Raw genomic sequence first — 8,267 nt, forward strand, 5'->3', positions numbered from 1 at the left:
AGTTCCCAAGGTCCAAATGAGGAGCAGAAGGAGGGAGAAAATGACCAAGGTAGTCAGGACTGTCAGTAGAGCACCCACCCACTGAGATAGTTGGGCTGATCTAATGAGAGCTCACCAAGGCCAGCTGGACTGGGATTGAAAAAACATGGGATAACACCGGACTCCCAGAACATGGCAGACAATGAGGGCTACTGAGAAGCCAAGGACAATGGCACTGGGTTTTGATCCTACTGCATATACTGGTTTTGGAGGGGCCTAGCCTCTTTGGTTGCTTACCTTCCTAGACCTGGATATATATATATATATATATATATATATATATATATATATATGACACATGAAGCTGTTTAATTAGGTTGTCAGCAATTTAGAAAACCAGTTTTTGTGAGGATACATCCCATTTGTTTGTCAGACAGAACTGAGAACACTGGTAGCCCTGCAGCTGAGGAACAGCTTTGATCTTTGGCAGAATCTGTGAGTCTACCGTTTTCTGATCAGCCTTGCGCTGCTCTATAATCTCTTATTTCTCCATCTCTGTGTCAAAGATCTCACCCTCCTGGTGTCTAGGCTTACACAGCTGCTTTTTCTTGAAGTAAGCATCAGTCAGGTGTTTGGGGATTTTAACTGTTCTGGTAACAACTTTTGTAGAGGTGGTGATGACAAACTTCTAATGTGTTCTTCTCAGAGGAACTCTGTTGAGGGCAAGAGATCCTGTCACAAGCAGTAAACCATTGCCCAGTTGCTTCAGGAAAACCACTCTCTTGCCCCTGTGGCACCCAGTGAGGATGATGAGGACAGTCCCAGGATTGATGCTGGCACGCAGGTGTCTCACGTGCTGACTGAAGGGCTTTTTGCCATGGCTCAGCAGCTTCTGAGGCAAATCTTTGGTAGGATAATACCTGGGCATTTTTCGAAGCTTAACCACCTGGGTACCACCATTCTTGTCACCACCAACAGGTTTTGTGACAATGGCAAGGACCTTTTGCTTTTTCTTCTTCTTTTCTGTAGTGAGGAGTCGAGCAGGCCTGCTTTTCATACTGCCCGGCTCCAGTCCACCTGGCTAGCTCATGCCCCAAAATAACAACACACAAATTGTATTCTTTTAAACACTGCTTATGTTCAGCCTCTTACTGGCTAACTCTCACATTTTGATTAACCCATTTCTAATAATCACTGTAGCACCACAAAGTGGTGTCTTACTGGGAAAGATTCAGCATGTCTGACCTGGTGGCTGGCTTCATGGCGACTGTCCGTGGCATCTGCCTAACTTCCCTTCTTCCCAGCATTATGTTCTGTCTACTCTACCCACCTATGTTCTAACCTATCAGGCCAAGCAGTTTCTTTATTAATTAACCAATGAAATCATCAGATAGATAGGAGACACACCTACATCACTTTTAAACCTTGATTTTTGCAGCTGTGTATTTCTTTTTGTGCATGGACTTTTTGGAATACATAGCAGATCGGGAGTACCTGCCAATTCCTCTAACAAGGACTGGATTTCGGCTGCAATGGGGTGTCTCCTTCTTGAGCTTTTTAGCCTTAGGGTTACCCTTTTTGGCTGCAAAAGCAGCAGGGGCATCACAGCCAGCCTTCTTGGCTGTCGGTTTCTTTTCTTTTGTAACAGGTTTTTTGGCTTTTTCATCAGCCATCTTGCAAGATGGGAAAGAGAACTAAGGTCCCAACTTCCAGTCTATAAGCAATCTGTTGTATATTTTTTCAAAAGTATTACAGTGATATGTATTTTACTAACTTTGTCTTTGAAACTTAATTGTGAGGAAGATATTGCATATGTGCTGTAACTTCATTCTCAAAAGGCTCTGTAACTCTGTATCTGCAAAATATTCTGAATATTACTATACATGGTTCAGTGAAATAGTTTTACGTTCATGTTACATATTATGAAAGTTATTTATTTTCAATTCAATCTCCCTTAGGGTTTCTTATAAAGCTGGCATACTGGTGATGGATTCTTTTAGTTTATATTAATTTGAATGTCTTCAGTCTTTTCTTTCTGCATTAATAAAATATCATAAACAGCTCGATTGATTACCAACATTAATTAATGTATTGCTCAGGTTTATTGAGTTAGGAGTGTTCCCAAAAGGTACTGATCATAAAGATAGTGTCAGATTTGGTATCTGATGAGGGCTCTTCTATGCTATAACATGGTATTTTCTTGAGTATTACATTGGCCATGATTGAAACCAACAGGATGTGATTTTGAACACCACCATTTTAAGGAAACTGATATTTTATTGAGGCAGAATCCCTGATGTCCTAGCAATCTATTCAAGAACCAATGTCTCAATTTTATTATCATTGTTCTTTCTTTCCAAAATATGCAATTTTAAGAAACACATTCATTAATGTTAGAGTATCCAGCTTATGCTGTCCCAAAATTTATGTCCTTTTCTCATGTACAATAAACTCTTCTCAATAACCCATCTAATTTATTACACTATCAACTTTATCTTGACATCAGAAACACTCCACCATGTATCATCTCTGTCCTATATGAGGGAAGCTCCAAATATGGTTCATTCTAAAGCCATTTTTCTTATCAACTAGGTGTCTGAAAATTTAGATAAGACATGTGTTTCTTAAATATGATAAAGAAAAGGAATAGGATGAATAGTGTCATTCAAAAAGAGAGAAATAGATAAGAAAAAAGTGACAATGGATCCAAGTTAAATCTAAAACTTACAAGGTTAAAAAATAAATGAATAAACAAACAAAATGCAAACATATTCTTTTCCCAAATCAATATAAATGGTGCCAGCCCAACTGCCAGTGCCATCCTTATTTCCATCTGATTCCTTAGCAGCAAATCTCATTTTCTTCTTTGCTATTTACAAGTCTTGATGTTTCAGTTTACACTATATCTACAAATTAAAGCACTATTAAAAGCACTGTAAACTCTTTTCAGACTACTTCTCCACATATTTTTATACTCTTTTTGTAAAGTAAGAAAACAAGTTCTGATGTCCATGCTCTGGTGTAGTCACCAGATCATTTACCAATATCTTGCTCTCATTTTTCTCTCTATTTCTATTTTATGTTTGCTTTTGCCAGCATGTATGTATATTTGCCAAGTAATCATCTGCCCCCCCCCACCAAGATTAGAAAACAGCATCATATACCACAGAATTGGAGTAATGTATGCTTTGGAGTCACTATATGGACACCTAGAATTGAACTTGATCCTTTATAAGAGAAGCAAGTTCTTATCTGCTGAGCAATGACTATAATACTTTAGGTTACAAGCTTTGATGTCAGCAAGATATCTGTCAGGGGACAAAATATCTGGGTTGTGCAACTTGCAATATCAAAGGTTTGTTATTAATCACCCTTTCAACATTTTAATCCATAGTCAATTTTCACAATATTCTAGGCCTACACTGAGACAGAACAGCATGACACTAAGAGAAAAAAGAGTTAGAGTTCCAATAGCATCATCAATGTTTTATACCACATAATCCAGTTTCAGGCTAGTGAGCCACCATCCTAAAATTTTATCTATCTGTAATATTATCTCTGGGGTAGTAAACCATCAATAAAAAGGTGCTTTTAGTAGATTCAAAATTCAAAATATAGCATGTCATCTTATGATATGCTTCCAATTTTTTAAATTATGTTTCAAAGACAATTCATAGATATCTACATCTTTGTACTCAAGTGTTGAAGCATTATGGCTGTCTTTTGGTAAAATCATGTTGCCAAATTTATTGTTGTCAGGGAATGTTTCACAAGTATTTACATATATGAAGGAGAACTATGCCTTCTAGCACTTGAAACCTCTATACTTTCCCCCAGATTAAGAAATTCAAAATTTACTTCAAAGATTTCTAAAATTACCCATGTGTTAGCATTCAGATGAGATTAGAGCCAGGTCTTATGCTCCAGATGCTCTTTCTGCTTTATCTGCCAATAGTCTTTAAGATACCAGTCCACGAGGTCTCTTATGCTTTAAAAAGGCAGCAGGAACTGTCTATGCACTCTCTCTCTTGCTTCCAGATCCCGTTCTGGCTGCTAGACTCTCTGTTTCCTGTATGCAACAAAAGGACTGTTGTTTGGGACAGTGATGTGTAAGTTTTTCCCCCTCAAGTAAATAACCATTTTTATTATCCATAATTCTTAACTGGTGTGGGATGTTTTGTGGCTTCCTCTTGCACTCAGCATTTGGTTTTCAAACCCCCAGCTCTAATGCCCCACCACCACTACCCCCTTGCCAGCTCTAACTATGCCTGGCTTGGATGAGCCCTCCGTCAGCAGGCCATGGCTTGTGTATGGAGCCAGCAGTTTAATACAGAATCTCAAAAAGCAGCTTTTCTATGGATCAGCCAGAGTTTTTATCTCTTTACATGCTGCGGATCTGCTTTAAGTACCCATACTCCCACCATTTGCGTCCCACAAGGATGCACTGCAGACGTTTTGGTGAGATGTGGGCTTCCCCTGTCTGAGTCACTCTTTACATGCTGTGGATCTGCTTTAAGTACCCATATTCCCACCATTTGCCTCCCACCAGGGTGCACTGCAGACATTTTGGTGAGATGCGGGATTCCCCTGTCTGAGCCAGCTGTTTTGCTGTGTTCTAATGATTTGTTTGCATTTGCCTAGTCCATTGCTCTAGACATCTACAGATCACATAGTCTGTGATTTATCTTTCAGCATTCTGCTCTAAAATAGGATTTCAGACTGGACACAGGTGAATTAACGTGCACCACTACACCCCGCTGGATTAGTTTTGTAGCTGGCCCACAACACTTACTGGCAGGTTACAGTTATTGCACATAATATACAACTAGTAAGTCTTACATGATGTCCCTTCTATATCACTATTTTTTGTTTCTTGGGATTAGACTTCTACTCAATAATTTTTTCTTTAAAAAATGGTTTGACAATAGGGCTAGGAGTGAGGCACTTTTAGAAATGGTTACAGTCTTTTTAGACTGAAGCCATACTTCTCAAAAAAGAGGCTGGAAATCTGAAGAAGGATACAGCCAATTTAACTAACAAAACTCATTCAATTTAGATACTTTTAGAAATGCTACAGACTGATAGTAATTTATTTAAAGGAAGATTCAGCACTCTAGAGAAGGAAACATCCAATTTGATACATACAACCCAATCAATGACAGTGGGTGCTTAATCATTACTTGAGAGAATTCTCACTGTTGAATGTCTTAATTGGGCTCTGTCAAAGGGGTATGGCAGATTGCTTGATAGAGTGTCTCTCCAGGAAGGCAATATGCATGCTATAAAGATTATGTCCAAGGATGAGAAGTTATCTCTACTGGACAGACTTCATACTTTGGAATCCTCAATGAAGGTATTAGAGCAGAACCCTGGACAGGAGATCCAGACATTACAAAAGGCAGTGGTATGATGGAGGAGAGTTATCTGTCTATGTTTTTTTTATTGGTTAATTAATAAAGAAAACTGCCTTGGCCCTTTAAGAGACAAAAAATTAGGTAGGTGGAGTAGACAGAACAAAATTGTGGGAACAAGGAAGTAGAGTTGGGGAGACGCTTCAGGCAGTCGCGTTAGTGAGTCTCCATGCTTCTCCTCTCTGAGATGGACACAGGTTAAGATCTCTCCTGGTAAGCCACACCTCGTGGTGCTACCCAGATTACTAAATATGGGTTAAAGGAAGATGTGAGAATTAGCCAATAAGAGGCTACAGATAATGGGCCAGGCAGTGTTTTAAAAGAACACAGTTTCCATGTAATTATTTCGGGTGTAAAGCTAGCCAGCGGCCGGGTGGCGGGGCGCAGCCCCGCCGCTTCACTCTACAGTGGTAAAATATTTGAAAAGATTGAGGAAATTATCAAACTTGATGACAAGGAACAAAAGGTAAAAAGGCAAAGTTTAACTTTGTCAGTACATAAAAATCTCCAGGATAGCTTCCCCAGAGTTCTGCTTGCCCTTCCAGTAATAATATCATAAAAAGTATTTGACTCGAAGTACCCAAAGGTTGTCAAAAATATACATGAGAGCCCATACGTATGACTGATCTAAAAGAAATTAAACAAGTGTTTGTAGCTTACAGACTACATTTGTCCTTTGTTAGGGAAATGATCAAAAAGTGGGATTTCAGTAGCACAGCCAAACCTCAAGATTGGGCTCAGTTAATCTCAGAAGTCCTAGAAAGTGGAACACAATTGCTTTGGAGGTACTATTTAAAAAAGGAAATGATAATTTTAGAACAACAACAAAAAGCAAAAGGACTTGAGATTTCCCTAGATCAAATTCTAGGTGAGATAATTTACTCTGATCCTCAGGATCAAGCTCTTTATGATGACCACACCTTGTCCCTATGTAGCACAGCAGCTTTAAAGGCTTGGGACAGGATTCAGGAACTAGGAAATATTGTTCAATCATATCTTAGGGTTACACAGGGTCAGAGAGAACCTTTTACTGACTTTTTGCAAAGACTAACTAGGGGTGTACAAATAGGAGTAATTGACCCAGAAGCTAGATGTATAATAATTGAATCTTTGGGAATGCCTGCCCTCATTGAGTGCAAATGGATCCTTGTGCCTTTAAAGAGCAGATCGGCACCCATGGATGAATGGGTCTTGCATACAATTAATGTTGAGACACTTCACTATGGTACTGAAGCATGGGTAGAAGAAGCAATTTCCAAAGGTAACAGACATCATCAGAATAGTAAATGTTTTAATTGTGGTAGAATGGGACATTTGAAAGGGATTGTAGACAACAGATTCTTAGGAATAATACCTCCTCTGAGAATGGCAGAAATAGGAGGACTCATACTCCAAGTATATGTAGGAGGTTTGGCAATGGTTGATATTGGACCAATGAATATGTGTCAATGACAGATAGACAAGGCAACCCAATATGATGAGGAAATGCCATAGGTTCCTCTTGCAGGCCCCCATGACAAATATGGTTCAATTTTTCCCAGTTACTGTGGAAAACATGTCTTGCCAGGAAAATTTAAAAAAAATCCAATGCCTGCTCTAAAAAGCAATACTGGTCTGAATGATGGGTTAAATATGGAGGATAATTCAAAAGTCGCAGTAGGACAGAGGAAAAGTATATCTTGGCAGTCTTCTATAAATGATCAAAGACTAAAGCTAAGAGATTGTATAAATGACATTATTATTAGAGACTTATTAGACACAAGTGTGGATATAAGTATCATTACTCCAGAATCTTGGCATTCGAACTGGTCTCTTCAATTCCTTTGAATTGGAACCCTATCTCAGGTAAAACAAAGCATGAGATGGGTTGAATGTATAGGGACAGAAGGGCATATAGGAAGACTAAGGCCATATATAGCCAATATTGCAGTGAATTTGTGGGGTTGTGACCTACTGCAGCAATGGAATACCCAGATTAACATTCCTGCAGCCCCCAAAACTTGTGTTTCTGAGGGAAATATTGGAAGGTACTACATACAACAGACACCAGCCATTTGGGCTGTACAAGAACACAAAGCAGGGAGTGTCCTGGAGTCCGAGTGCTATGGCTGCAGCCTCTAGGTCCTGAAGAATGAAGATTTGAAAGCAAGGCCATGGCTAAGCATCTGAAGTTCATTGCCAGGACTGTGATGGTTCAGGAGGGGAATCTGGAAAATGCATACAGGACACTGAACAGAATCCTCAATACTGATGGGCTTACTGAAGTCATAAAGCAGCAGCATTTCTGTGAGAAGCCCTGCTGCTGGCACCAGTAGGAGAGCTATGAAACATGCCAGAGGATCTACAACATGGAAGTGGCTCGAAAGATTAACTTCTTGATGAGGAAGAACTGGGCAGATCCATGGCTGGGCTGCTAAGGCCACATTAGTTCTGTGTCTGACTCTTCTTACACAACCCCAGTCTCTGTTATCTTTCTTTACACTCAATCACACGTGAACAAGAAAAAAAAAGAACACAAAGCAATTGATAAACCTTCAGAGGTACCAAATGCATAACTTTTAAAATGGTCAACTGAGAAACCAATATGGGTTAGGCACTTGCCTCTAGCTAAGAAAAAGTTGCAGAATTTAGAACAGCTGTACAAGATCAACTAGATGTTCCACATTAAGAAGAATCTACTAGCCCTTGGAATTTTCCTGTATTTATTGTTAAAAAGAAATCTGAGAAATTGAGAATGGTGACAGATATAAGAGCTATCAACAAGGCTATTCAACCTATGGGCCCTCTACAATCTGGAATTTCTCTGCCTTCTCTGTTACCAAAGGGATAGCCTCTCATAGTTATTGATTTACATGATTGTTTCTTCACTATAGCTTT

General features: G+C 39.3%; 2 pseudogenes; one reads left to right on the plus strand and one right to left on the minus strand.

The window, feature by feature from the left end:
* Window positions 1–351: 351 nt before the first annotated feature.
* LOC119805264 lies at window positions 352–1,652 on the minus strand (annotated as a pseudogene).
* A 5,891-nt stretch (window positions 1,653–7,543) lies between these two features.
* On the plus strand, window positions 7,544–7,807 carry LOC119804141 (annotated as a pseudogene).
* The last annotated feature ends 460 nt before the right edge of the window (window positions 7,808–8,267 follow it).

Source organism: Arvicola amphibius, chromosome X (assembly GCF_903992535.2).
Source record: "Arvicola amphibius chromosome X, mArvAmp1.2, whole genome shotgun sequence".
Classification (NCBI taxonomy): domain Eukaryota; kingdom Metazoa; phylum Chordata; class Mammalia; order Rodentia; family Cricetidae; genus Arvicola; species Arvicola amphibius.